Source organism: Dendrobates tinctorius, unplaced genomic scaffold, assembly GCF_039654945.1.
Source record: "Dendrobates tinctorius isolate UK_male_01 unplaced genomic scaffold, ASM3965494v1 ptg000342l, whole genome shotgun sequence".
Taxonomy (NCBI): Eukaryota; Metazoa; Chordata; class Amphibia; order Anura; family Dendrobatidae; genus Dendrobates; species Dendrobates tinctorius.
Genome location: NW_027362008.1, coordinates 3,535,283 through 3,550,803, shown reverse-complemented (window position 1 = coordinate 3,550,803; position 15,521 = coordinate 3,535,283). Strand labels below are relative to the sequence as shown.

Genomic DNA, 15,521 nt, shown 5'->3' with positions numbered 1-15,521 from the left:
AATTTAAAATGCGATTTTCCCACGGAATGGAATTCCGGAATTCTCACTCCGTGTGCACCCGGCCTGTGAGACGAGCATTCCCTCAGGATTCCGCCCTCCTCGGCGTCACAGACTGCAGCCACCAAACACTCAGGGACAATGTAAAAAAATGAAATCCCCCCCCCCTCTTCCCCTCCAGGGATCTTACCTGACTGGCGCGGAGATCTGCTGCTGGCTGATAACAGAGAACACGAGCGGCTCGCACCACCAGGACGGAGCCGCCGCACTGAGAGCGCAGGACCTGTGCTGACGTCACCGTCATATGATCAGTGGGCGCGGCTCAGGAGAGGTGGTGAAGGACCTGTGGTGACGTCACCGTCATGTGATCACTTCTGAGCTCCGCCCCCTGATCACATGGCAGTGACGTCACCGCAGGTCGTTTGCTGCTGGGTGCAGCAGCTTCTTCCTGAGGGCAGGACCTGTGTTCTTGTTATCAGCCATTACACTTGTGAGGGGGCGCCCTACTACATCACCTGTGACTCGGCCCCTTCCTCAGTGGTGACCCAGGGTTAGTGTCTCTGATGCATCTGTTATGGACGGACCTGGTGCAGGAGCCTGAGATGACGACCCCCATGGAGGAAGCCCCCTGCTGTGTCATCTCCCTGCAGCCCTGGACGGCTCCCATCCGCTGCCTGCAGAGCTCACCCGGCCGGCTGCGGGCACAGACTCTATCTGGGAGACAGTAACACAGCAGCTCCCCACCCCCTGTATACAGCCGGACCCTAAAGTGCAGACTGCGATCACACACGGAGAGCTACAGCCCGGGGTCTCACTGCCCCTATAACCTCCCGAATAACAGCCCCCAATATATCACACGCGGCCGTGTTCTATATCCACAGACACGACCACCAGAGGATATAGGAACATCAGGAAGGAGAAGTAACCCAGAGCCAAAACCTGACCCTGCAACCAGCAGAGGAGGAAGCTGAGTGTCACACATGACTGTCAGGCACTGAAGGAGGCAGAGACATAAAGCTTGTCACACATCACTGATGTCCCCTCACTAACCATCTGCCGAGGATTTTACAGATCGTTCCAGAGCTTGGATCAATAATCAAGAACCTCTCATCACCGGTATACAGTAGTGCACAATGGTAAGGCAGTAATACATGAACCACTCATCACCGGTATACAGTAGAGCACAATGGTAAGGCAGTAATACATGAACCATCCATCACCGGTATACAGTAGTCCACAATGATAAGGCAGTAATACATGAACCATTCATCACCGGTATACAGTAGAGCACAATGGTAAGGCAGTAATACATGAACCACTCATCACCGGTATACAGTAGTGCACAATGGTAAGGCAGTAATACATGAACCATCCATCACCGGTATACAGTAGAGCACAATGGTAAGGCAGTAATACATGAACCATTCATCACCGGTATACAGTAGAGCACAATGGTAAGGCAGTAATACATGAACCATCCATCACCGGTATACAGTAGTCCACAATGATAAGGCAGTAATACATGAACCATTCATCACCGGTATACAGTAGTGCACAATGGTAAGGCAGTAATACATGAACCATTCATCACCGGTATACAGTAGTGCACAATGGTAAGGCAGTAATACATGAACCACTCATCACCGGTATACAGTAGAGCACAATGATAAGGCAGTAATACATGAACCATCCATCACCGGTATACAGTAGTCCACAATGATAAGGCAGTAATACATGAACCATTCATCACCGGTATACAGTAGAGCACAATGGTAAGGCAGTAATACATGAACCATTCATCACCGGTATACAGTAGTGCACAATGGTAAGGCAGTAATACATGAACCACTCATCACCGGTATACAGTAGTGCACAATGGTAAGGCAGTAATACATGAACCATCCATCACCGGTATACAGTAGTCCACAATGATAAGGCAGTAATACATGAACCATTCATCACCGGTATACAGTAGAGCACAATGGTAAGGCAGTAATACATGAACCATTCATCACCGGTATACAGTAGTGCACAATGGTAAGGCAGTAATACATGAACCACTCATCACCGGTATACAGTAGTGCACAATGGTAAGGCAGTAATACATGAACCATCCATCACCGGTATACAGTAGTCCACAATGATAAGGCAGTAATACATGAACCATTCATCACCGGTATACAGTAGAGCACAATGGTAAGGCAGTAATACATGAACCATTCATCACCGGTATACAGTAGTGCACAATGGTAAGGCAGTAATACATGAACCATCCATCACCTGTATACAGTAGTGCACAATGGTAAGGCAGTAATACATGAACCATCCATCACCGGTATACAGTAGTCCACAATGATAAGGCAGTAATACATGAACCATTCATCACCGGTATACAGTAGAGCACAATGGTAAGGCAGTAATACATGAACCATTCATCACCGGTATACAGTAGTACACAATGGTAAGGCAGTAATACATGAACCATCCATCACCGGTATACAGTAGTACACAATGGTAAGGCAGTGATACATGAACCACTCATCACCGGTATACAGTAGACCACAATGATAAGGCAGTAATACATGAACCACTCATCACCGGTATACAGTAGTCCACAATGGTAAGGCAGTAATACATGAACCACTCATCACCGGTATACAGTAGACCACAATGGTAAGGCAGTGATACATGAACCACTCATCACCGGTATACAGTAGACCACAATGGTAAGGCAGTAATACATGAACCACTCATCACCGGTATACAGTAGTTCACAATGGTAAGGCAGTAATACATGAACCACTCATCACCGGTATACAGTAGTCCACAATGGTAAGGCAGTAATACATGAACCACTCATCACCTGTATACAGTAGTACACAATGGTAAGGCAGTAATACATGAACCACTCATCACCGGTATACAGTAGTTCACAATGGTAAGGCAGTAATACATGAACCACTCATCACCGGTATACAGTAGTGCACAATGGTAAGGCAGTAATACATGAACCACTCATCACCGGTATACAGAAGTTCACAATGGTAAGGCAGTAATACATGAACCACTCATCACCGGTATACAGTAGTCCACAATGGTAAGGCAGTAATACATGAACCACTCATCACCGGTATACAGTAGTTCACAATGGTAAGGCAGTAATACATGAACCACTCATCACCGGTATACAGTAGTGCACAATGGTAAGGCAGTAATACATGAACCACTCATCACCGGTATACAGAAGTTCACAATGGTAAGGCAGTAATACATGAACCACTCATCACCGGTATACAGTAGTCCACAATGGTAAGGCAGTAATACATGAACCACTCATCACCGGTATACAGTAGTTCACAATGGTAAGGCAGTAATACATGAACCACTCATCACCGGTATACAGTAGTGCACAATGGTAAGGCAGTAATACATGAACCACTCATCACCGGTATACAGTAGTGCACAATGGTAAGGCAGTAATACATGAACCACTCATCACCGGTATACAGTAGTTCACAATGGTAAGGCAGTAATACATGAACCACTCATCACCGGTATACAGTAGTCCACAATGGTAAGGCAGTAATACATGAACCACTCATCACCGGTATACAGTAGTGCACAATGGTAAGGCAGTAATACATGAACCACTCATCACCGGTATACAGTAGTTCACAATGGTAAGGCAGTAATACATGAACCACTCATCACCGGTATACAGTAGTCCACAATGGTAAGGCAGTAATACATGAACCACTCATCACCGGTATACAGTAGTGCACAATGGTAAGGCAGTAATACATGAACCACTCATCACCGGTATACAGTAGTTCACAATGGTAAGGCAGTAATACATGAACCACTCATCACCGGTATACAGTAGTCCACAATGGTAAGGCAGTAATACATGAACCACTCATCACCGGTATACAGTAGTGCACAATGGTAAGGCAGTAATACAAGAACCACTCATCACCTGTATACAGTAGACCACAATGGTAAGGCAGTAATACATGAACCATTCATCACCGGTATACAGTAGTTCACAATGGTAAGGCAGTAATACATGAACCACTCATCACCTGTATACAGTAGACCACAATGGTAAGGCAGTAATACATGAACCACTCATCACTGGTATACAGTAGTTCACAATGGTAAGGCAGTAATACATGAACCACTCATCACCGGTATACAGTAGTGCACAATGGTAAGGCAGTAATACAAGAACCACTCATCACCTGTATACAGTAGACCACAATGGTAAGGCAGTAATACATGAACCATCCATCACCGGTATACAGTAGTCCACAATGGTAAGGCAGTAATACATGAACCATCCATCACCGGTATACAGTAGTCCACAATGGTAAGGCAGTAATACATGAACCACTCATCACCGGTATACAGTAGTCCACAATGGTAAGGCAGTAATACATGAACCACTCATCACCGGTATACAGAAGTTCACAATGGTAAGGCAGTAATACATGAACCACTCATCACCGGTATACAGTAGTCCACAATGGTAAGGCAGTAATACATGAACCACTCATCACCGGTATACAGTAGTGCACAATGGTAAGGCAGTAATACATGAACCACTCATCACCGGTATACAGTAGTCCACAATGGTAAGGCAGTAATACATGAACCACTCATCACCGGTATACAGAAGTTCACAATGGTAAGGCAGTAATACATGAACCACTCATCACCGGTATACAGTAGTTCACAATGGTAAGGCAGTAATACATGAACCACTCATCACCGGTATACAGTAGTGCACAATGGTAAGGCAGTAATACATGAACCACTCATCACCGGTATACAGTAGTCCACAATGGTAAGGCAGTAATACATGAACCACTCATCACCGGTATACAGTAGTGCACAATGGTAAGGCAGTAATACATGAACCACTCATCACCGGTATACAGTAGTGCACAATGGTAAGGCAGTAATACATGAACCACTCATCACCGGTATACAGTAGTTCACAATGGTAAGGCAGTAATACATGAACCACTCATCACCGGTATACAGTAGTGCACAATGGTAAGGCAGTAATACATGAACCACTCATCACCGGTATACAGTAGTGCACAATGGTAAGGCAGTAATACATGAACCACTCATCACTGGTATACAGTAGTTCACAATGGTAAGGCAGTAATACATGAACCACTCATCACCGGTATACAGTAGTCCACAATGGTAAGGCAGTAATACATGAACCACTCATCACCGGTATACAGTAGTGCACAATGGTAAGGCAGTAATACATGAACCACTCATCACCGGTATACAGTAGTTCACAATGGTAAGGCAGTAATACATGAACCACTCATCACCGGTATACAGTAGTCCACAATGGTAAGGCAGTAATACATGAACCACTCATCACCGGTATACAGTAGTGCACAATGGTAAGGCAGTAATACAAGAACCACTCATCACCTGTATACAGTAGACCACAATGGTAAGGCAGTAATACATGAACCATTCATCACCGGTATACAGTAGTTCACAATGGTAAGGCAGTAATACATGAACCACTCATCACCTGTATACAGTAGACCACAATGGTAAGGCAGTAATACATGAACCACTCATCACTGGTATACAGTAGTCCACAATGGTAAGGCAGTAATACATGAACCACTCATCACCGGTATACAGTAGTGCACAATGGTAAGGCAGTAATACAAGAACCACTCATCACCTGTATACAGTAGACCACAATGGTAAGGCAGTAATACATGAACCATCCATCACCGGTATACAGTAGTCCACAATGGTAAGGCAGTAATACATGAACCATCCATCACCGGTATACAGTAGTCCACAATGGTAAGGCAGTAATACATGAACCACTCATCACTGGTATACAGTAGTTCACAATGGTAAGGCAGTAATACATGAACCACTCATCACCGGTATACAGTAGTCCACAATGGTAAGGCAGTAATACATGAACCACTCATCACCGGTATACAGTAGTGCACAATGGTAAGGCAGTAATACATGAACCACTCATCACCGGTATACAGTAGTTCACAATGGTAAGGCAGTAATACATGAACCACTCATCACCGGTATACAGTAGTCCACAATGGTAAGGCAGTAATACATGAACCACTCATCACCGGTATACAGTAGTGCACAATGGTAAGGCAGTAATACAAGAACCACTCATCACCTGTATACAGTAGACCACAATGGTAAGGCAGTAATACATGAACCATTCATCACCGGTATACAGTAGTTCACAATGGTAAGGCAGTAATACATGAACCATCCATCACCGGTATACAGTAGTCCACAATGATAAGGCAGTAATACATGAACCATTCATCACCGGTATACAGTAGAGCACAATGGTAAGGCAGTAATACATGAACCATTCATCACCGGTATACAGTAGTACACAATGGTAAGGCAGTAATACATGAACCATCCATCACCGGTATACAGTAGTACACAATGGTAAGGCAGTGATACATGAACCACTCATCACCGGTATACAGTAGACCACAATGGTAAGGCAGTAATACATGAACCACTCATCACCGGTATACAGTAGTCCACAATGGTAAGGCAGTAATACATGAACCACTCATCACCGGTATACAGTAGACCACAATGGTAAGGCAGTGATACATGAACCACTCATCACCGGTATACAGTAGACCACAATGGTAAGGCAGTAATACATGAACCACTCATCACCGGTATACAGTAGTTCACAATGGTAAGGCAGTAATACATGAACCACTCATCACCGGTATACAGTAGTTCACAATGGTAAGGCAGTAATACAAGAACCACTCATCACCTGTATACAGTAGACCACAATGGTAAGGCAGTAATACATGAACCACTCATCACCGGTATACAGTAGTTCACAATGGTAAGGCAGTAATACATGAACCACTCATCACCGGTATACAGTAGTTCACAATGGTAAGGCAGTAATACATGAACCACTCATCACCGGTATACAGTAGACCACAATGGTAAGGCAGTGATACATGAACCACTCATCACCGGTATACAGTAGACCACAATGGTAAGGCAGTAATACAAGAACCACTCATCACCGGTATACAGTAGTCCACAATGGTAAGGCAGTAATACATGAACCACTCATCACCTGTATACAGTAGTTCACAATGGTAAGGCAGTAATACATGAACCACTCATCACCGGTATACAGTAGTCCACAATGGTAAGGCAGTAATACATGAACCACTCATCACCGGTATACAGTAGTTCACAATGGTAAGGCAGTAATACATGAACCACTCATCACCGGTATACAGTAGTGCACAATGGTAAGGCAGTAATACAAGAACCACTCATCACCTGTATACAGTAGACCACAATGGTAAGGCAGTAATACATGAACCATTCATCACCGGTATACAGTAGTTCACAATGGTAAGGCAGTAATACATGAACCATCCATCACCGGTATACAGTAGTCCACAATGGTAAGGCAGTAATACATGAACCACTCATCACCGGTATACAGTAGACCACAATGGTAAGACAGTAATACATGAACCACTCATCACCGGTATACAGTAGTCCACAATGGTAAGGCAGTAATACATGAACCACTCATCACCGGTATACAGTAGTCCACAATGGTAAGGCAGTAATACATGAACCACTCATCTCCGGTATACAGTAGTGCACAATGGTAAGGCAGTAATACATGAACCACTCATCACCGGTATACAGTAGACCACAATGGTAAGGCAGTAATACATGAACCACTCATCACCGGTATACAGTAGTCCACAATGGTAAGACAGTAATACATGAACCACTCATCTCCGGTATACAGTAGTGCACAATGGTAAGGCAGTAATACATGAACCACTCATCACCGGTATACAGTAGTGCACAATGGTAAGGCAGTAATACATGAACCACTCATCACCGGTATACAGTAGTCCACAATGGTAAGACAGTAATACATGAACCACTCATCTCCGGTATACAGTAGTGCACAATGGTAAGGCAGTAATACATGAACCACTCATCACCGGTATACAGTAGACCACAATGGTAAGGCAGTAATACATGAACCACTCATCTCCGGTATACAGTAGTGCACAATGGTAAGGCAGTAATACATGAACCACTCATCACCGGTATACAGTAGACCACAATGGTAAGGCAGTAATACATGAACCACTCATCACCGGTATACAGTAGTCCACAATGGTAAGACAGTAATACATGAACCACTCATCTCCGGTATACAGTAGTGCACAATGGTAAGGCAGTAATACATGAACCACTCATCACCGGTATACAGTAGTGCACAATGGTAAGGCAGTAATACATGAACCACTCATCACCGGTATACAGTAGTCCACAATGGTAAGACAGTAATACATGAACCACTCATCTCCGGTATACAGTAGTGCACAATGGTAAGGCAGTAATACATGAACCACTCATCACCGGTATACAGTAGACCACAATGGTAAGACAGTAATACATGAACCACTCATCACCGGTATACAGTAGTCCACAATGGTAAGGCAGTAATACATGAACCACTCATCTCCGGTATACAGTAGTGCACAATGGTAAGGCAGTAATACATGAACCACTCATCACCGGTATACAGTAGTGCACAATGGTAAGGCAGTAATACATGAACCATTCATCACCGGTATACAGTAGTCCACAATGGTAAGGCAGTAATACATGAACCACTCATCTCCGGTATACAGTAGTGCACAATGGTAAGGCAGTAATACATGAACCACTCATCACCGGTATACAGTAGACCACAATGGTAAGACAGTAATACATGAACCACTCATCACCGGTATACAGTAGTCCACAATGGTAAGGCAGTAATACATGAACCACTCATCTCCGGTATACAGTAGTGCACAATGGTAAGGCAGTAATACATGAACCACTCATCACCGGTATACAGTAGTGCACAATGGTAAGGCAGTAATACATGAACCACTCATCACCGGTATACAGTAGTCCACAATGGTAAGGCAGTAATACATGAACCATCCATCACCGGTATACAGTAGTGCACAATGGTAAGGCAGTAATACAAGAACCATTCATCACCGGTATACAGTAGTGCACAATGGTAAGGCAGTAATACATGAACCATTCATCACCGGTATACAGTAGTCCACAATGGTAAGGCAGTAATACATGAACCATTCATCACCGGTATACAGTAGTGCACAATGGTAAGGCAGTAATACATGAACCACTCATCACCGGTATACAGTAGACCACAATGGTAAGGCAGTAATACATGAACCATCCATCACCGGTATACAGTAGTCCACAATGGTAAGGCAGTAATACATGAACCACTCATCACCGGTATACAGTAGTCCACAATGGTAAGGCAGTAATACATGAACCATTCATCACCGGTATACAGTAGACCACAATGGTAAGGCAGTAATACATGAACCATCCATCACCGGTATACAGTAGTACACAATGGTAAGGCAGTAATACATGAACCATCCATCACCGGTATACAGTAGTCCACAATGGTAAGGCAGTAATACATGAACCATTCATCACCGGTATACAGTAGTGCACAATGGTAAGGCAGTAATACATGAACCATCCATCACCGGTATACAGTAGTCCACAATGGTAAGGCAGTAATACATGAACCACTCATCACCAGTATACAGTAGTGCACAATGGTAAGGCAGAAATACATGAACCACTCATCACCGGTATACAGTAGTGCACAATGGTAAGGCAGTAATACATGAACCACTCATCACCGGTATACAGTAGTCCACAATGGTAAGGCAGTACTACATGAACCATTCATCACCGGTATACAGTAGTGCACAATGGTAAGGCAGAAATACATGAACCACTCATCACCGGTATACAGTAGTCCACAATGGTAAGGCAGTAATACATGAACCACTCATCACCGGTATACAGTAGTGCACAATGGTAAGGCAGTAATACATGAAAGGAAATGTAACATCAACTGTTATTCACTGTCCTATTAAGGGAATAGAAGAATCCAGGATATCTATAAACAGAAAGATAGTGAGGAAACACTTAGCTAACCTAAATGTATTCAAGTCTCCAGGTCCAGATGAATTACACCCCAGAGTACTGAAGGAGATAGCAGAAGAAATTTTTGAACCCCTCTCCATAATCTTTGAAAATTCTTGGAGAACAGGAGAAGTGCCAGAAGACTGGAGAAGAGCAAATGTTGTTCCTATCTTCAAAAAGGGGAAGAAGGTGGACCCAGGCAACTATAGGCCGGTGAGTCTGACTTCTATACCAGGAAAGATCTTTGAACAAATTATTAAACAACATGTATGTCAATACCTGGATAAGAATGAAGTGATTAAACAGAGTCAGCATGGGTTTGTAACTAATAAGTCATGTCAGACTAATTTAATTTCCTTCTATGATGGTATTACTGATTGGGTGGATCAAGGAAATGCTGTAGATATAGTATATCTTGACTTCAGCAAAGCATTTGACAAAGTCTCTCATACAATCCTTATTGAAAAAATGACTAAGTATGGAATGGACAAGGCAACTGTTAGGTGGATTCATAACTGGCTTAGTGATCGGACCCAAAGAGTGGTCGTAAATGGCTGCACATTTAGTTGGAAGAATGTCTCAAGTGGGGTACCACAGGGCTCTGTCCTGGGCCCTGTATTGTTCAACATCTTTATCAACGATTTAGATGAAGGAATTGAGGGTAAACTGATTAAATTTGCTGATGACACAAAGCTAGGAGGGATAGCTAATACTAGAGAAGAGAGAGAGAGGATTCAAAAAGATTTAAATAAACTGGAGAAGTGGGCAGCAACTAACAGAATGGTTTTTAACAGGGAGAAATGCAAAGTACTACATCTGGGCAATAAAAATGAAAAAAGCATATATAGAATGGGAGGAATAGGGCTAAGTGACAGCACATGTGAAAAAGACTTGGGTATACTAATAGATCACAGACTGAATATGAGTCAACAGTGTGATGCAGCAGCAAAAAAGGCAAATGCAATTCTAGGATGTATTAACAGAAGCATACAGTCTAGATCACGTGAAGTAATTATTTCCCTCTACTCCTCTTTGGTCAGACCTCATCTGGAATATTGTGTCCAGTTTTGGGCACCACATTTTAAAAAAGACATCAACAAACTGGAGCAAGTTCAGAAAAGAGCGACCAGAATGGTGACCGGTCTGCAAACCCTGTCTTATGAGGAAAGGTTGCAGGATTTGGGAATGTTTAGTTTGCGAAAGAGAAGACTGAGAGGAGACTTAATAGCTGTCTACAAATATCTAAAGGGCTGTCACATTGTAGAAGGATCAACTTTATTCTCATTTGCACAAGGAAAGACTAGAAGCAATGGGATGAAGCTGAATGGGAGGAGACACAGATTAGATATTAGAAAAAACTTTTTGACAGTTAGAGTGATCAATGAGTGGAACAGGCTGCCACGAGAAGTGGTGAGTTCTCCTTCAATGGAAGTCTTCAAACAGAGGCTGGACAGACATCTAACTGGGATGATTTAGCGAATCCTGCTTTGAGCAGGGGGTTGGACCAGATGGCCCAGGAGGTCCCTTCCAACTCTACGATTCTATGATCTATGATCTATGAACCATTCATCACCGGTATACAGTAGTGCACAATGGTAAGGCAGTAATACATGAACCATCCATCACCGGTATACAGTAGTCCACAATAGTAAGGCAGTAATACATGAACCATTCATCACCGGTATACAGTAGTGCACAATGGTAAGGCAGTAATACATGAACCATTCATCACCGGTATACAGTAGTCCACAATGGTAAGGCAGTAATACATGAACCATTCATCACCGGTATACAGTAGTCCACAATGGTAAGGCAGTAATACATGAACCATCCATCACCGGTATACAGTAGTGCACAATGGTAAGGCAGTAGTACATGAACCATCCATCACCGGTATACAGTAGTCCACAATGGTAAGGCAGTAATACATGAACCATTCATCACCGGTATACAGTAGTCCACAATGGTAAGGCAGTAATACATGAACCATCCATCACCGGTATACAGTAGTGCACAATGGTAAGGCAGTAATACATGAACCATTCATCACCGGTATACAGTAGTGCACAATGGTAAGGCAGTAATACATGAACCATCCATCACCGGTATACAGTAGCCCACAATGGTAAGGCAGTAATACATGAACCATTCATCACCGGTATACAGTAGTCCACAATGGTAAGGCAGTAATACATGAACCATCCATCACCGGTATACAGTAGTGCACAATGGTAAGGCAGTAATACATGAACCATTCATCACCGGTATACAGTAGTGCACAATGGTAAGGCAGTAATACATGAACCATTCATCACCGGTATACAGTAGTCCACAATGGTAAGGCAGTAATACATGAACCATCCATCACCGGTATACAGTAGTCCACAATGGTAAGGCAGTAATACATGAACCATTCATCACCGGTATACAGTAGTCCACAATGGTAAGGCAGTAATACATGAACCATTCATCACCGGTATACAGTAGTCCACAATGGTAAGGCAGTAATACATGAACCATTCATCACCGGTATACAGTAGTCCACAATGGTAAGGCAGTAATACATGAACCATCCATCACCGGTATACAGTAGTGCACAATGGTAAGGCAGTAATACATGAACCATTCATCACCGGTATACAGTAGTGCACAATGGTAAGGCAGTAATACATGAACCACTCATCACCGGTATACAGTAGTCCACAATGGTAAGGCAGTAATACATGAACCATTCATCACCGGTATACAGTAGTCCACAATGGTAAGGCAGTAATACATGAACCATCCATCACCGGTATACAGTAGCCCACAATGGTAAGGCAGTAATACATGAACCATTCATCACCGGTATACAGTAGTGCACAATGGTAAGGCAGTAATACATGAACCATTCATCACCGGTATACAGTAGTCCACAATGGTAAGGCAGTAATACATGAACCATCCATCACCGGTATACAGTAGTCCACAATGGTAAGGCAGTAATACATGAACCATCCATCACCGGTATACAGTACTCCACAATGGTAAGGCAGTAATACATGAACCACTCATCACCGGTATACAGTAGTGCACAATGGTAAGGCAGTAATACATGAACCATTCATCACCGGTATACAGTAGTCCACAATGGTAAGGCAGTAATACATGAACCACTCATCACCGGTATACAGTAGTCCACAATGGTAAGGCAGTAATACAAGAACCATTCATCACAGGTATACAGTAGTCCACAATGGTAAGGCAGTAATACATGAACCATCCATCACCGGTATACAGTAGTGCACAATGGTAAGGCAGTAATACATGAACCATTCATCACCAGTATACAGTAGACCACAATGGTAAGGCAGTAATACATGAACCATTCATCACCGGTATACAGTAGTCCACAATGGTAAGGCAGTAATACATGAACCACTCATCACCGGTATACAGTAGTCCACAATGGTAAGGCAGTAATACAAGAACCACTCATCACCGATATACAGTAGACCACAATGGTAAGGCAGTAATACAAGAACCATTCATCACCGATATACAGTAGACCACAATGGTAAGGCAGTAATACAAGAACCACTCATCACCGGTATACAGTAGTCCACAATGGTAAGGCAGTAATACAAGAACCACTCATCACCGATATACAGTAGACCACAATGGTAAGGCAGTAATACATGAACCACTCATCACCGATATACAGTAGACCACAATGGTAAGGCAGTGATACAAGAACCACTCATCACCGGTATACAGTAGTCCACAATGGTAAGGCAGTAATACAAGAACCACTCATCACCGATATACAGTAGACCACAATGGTAAGGCAGTAATACATGAACCACTCATCACCGATATACAGTAGACCACAATGGTAAGGCAGTAATACAAGAACCATTCATCACCGATATACAGTAGACCACAATGGTAAGGCAGTAATACAAGAACCACTCATCACCGGTATACAGTAGTCCACAATGGTAAGGCAGTAATACAAGAACCACTCATCACCGATATACAGTAGTCCACAATGGTAAGGCAGTAATACATGAACCACTCATCACCGATATACAGTAGACCACAATGGTAAGGCAGTGATACAAGAACCACTCATCACCGGTATACAGTAGTCCACAATGGTAAGGCAGTAATACAAGAACCACTCATCACCGATATACAGTAGACCACAATGGTAAGGCAGTAATACAAGAACCACTCATCACCGGTATACAGTAGTGCACAATGGTAAGGCAGTGATACAAGAACCACTCATCACCGATATACAGTAGACCACAATGGTAAGGCAGTGATACAAGAACCACTCATCACCGGTATACAGTAGTCCACAATGGTAAGGCAGTAATACAAGAACCACTCATCACCGATATACAGTAGACCACAATGGTAAGGCAGTAATACAAGAACCACTCATCACCGGTATACAGTAGTGCACAATGGTAAGGCAGTAATACATGAACCACTCATCACCGATATACAGTAGACCACAATGGTAAGGCAGTGATACAAGAACCACTCATCACCGGTATACAGTAGTGCACAATGGTAAGGCAGTAATACAAGAACCACTCATCACCGATATACAGTAGACCACAATGGTAAGGCAGTAATACATGAACCACTCATCACCGATATACAGTAGACCACAATGGTAAGGCAGTAATACAAGAACCATTCATCACCGATATACAGTAGACCACAATGGTAAGGCAGTAATACAAGAACCACTCATCACCGGTATACAGTAGTCCACAATGGTAAGGCAGTAATACAAGAACCACTCATCACCGATATACAGTAGTCCACAATGGTAAGGCAGTAATACATGAACCACTCATCACCGATATACAGTAGACCACAATGGTAAGGCAGTGATACAAGAACCACTCATCACCGGTATACAGTAGTCCACAATGGTAAGGCAGTAATACAAGAACCACTCATCACCGATATACAGTAGACCACAATGGTAAGGCAGTAATACAAGAACCATTCATCACCGATATACAGTAGACCACAATGGTAAGGCAGTAATACATGAACCACTCATCACCGGTATACAGTAGTGCACAATGGTAAGGCAGTAATACATGAACCACTCATCACCGATATACAGTAGACCACAATGGTAAGGCAGTAATACATGAACCACTCATCACCGGTATACAGTAGTCCACAATGGTAAGGCAGTAATACAAGAACCACTCATCACCGATATACAGTAGACCACAATGGTAAGGCAGTAATACATGAACCATTCATCACCGATATACAGTAGACCACAATGGTAAGGCAGTAATACAAGAACCACTCATCACCGATATACAGTAGTCCACAATGGTAAGGCAGTAATACAAGAACCACTCATCACCGATATACAGTAGTCCACAATGGTAAGGCAGTAATACAAG

The 15,521-nt window shown here is 43.1% G+C and overlaps 1 protein-coding gene across 1 annotated transcript in view; it reads right to left on the bottom strand.

The window, feature by feature from the left end:
* LOC141074935 (uncharacterized) overlaps positions 1 to 309 on the bottom strand; it is an 80,306-nt gene extending 79,997 nt beyond the window's left edge. The window contains exon 1 of the mRNA XM_073562261.1: positions 188 to 309. The gene's annotated coding sequence lies outside the window, so the exon portion shown is untranslated. The remainder of the gene's footprint in view (positions 1 to 187) is intronic.
* Between the last annotated feature and the right edge of the window lie 15,212 nt (positions 310 to 15,521).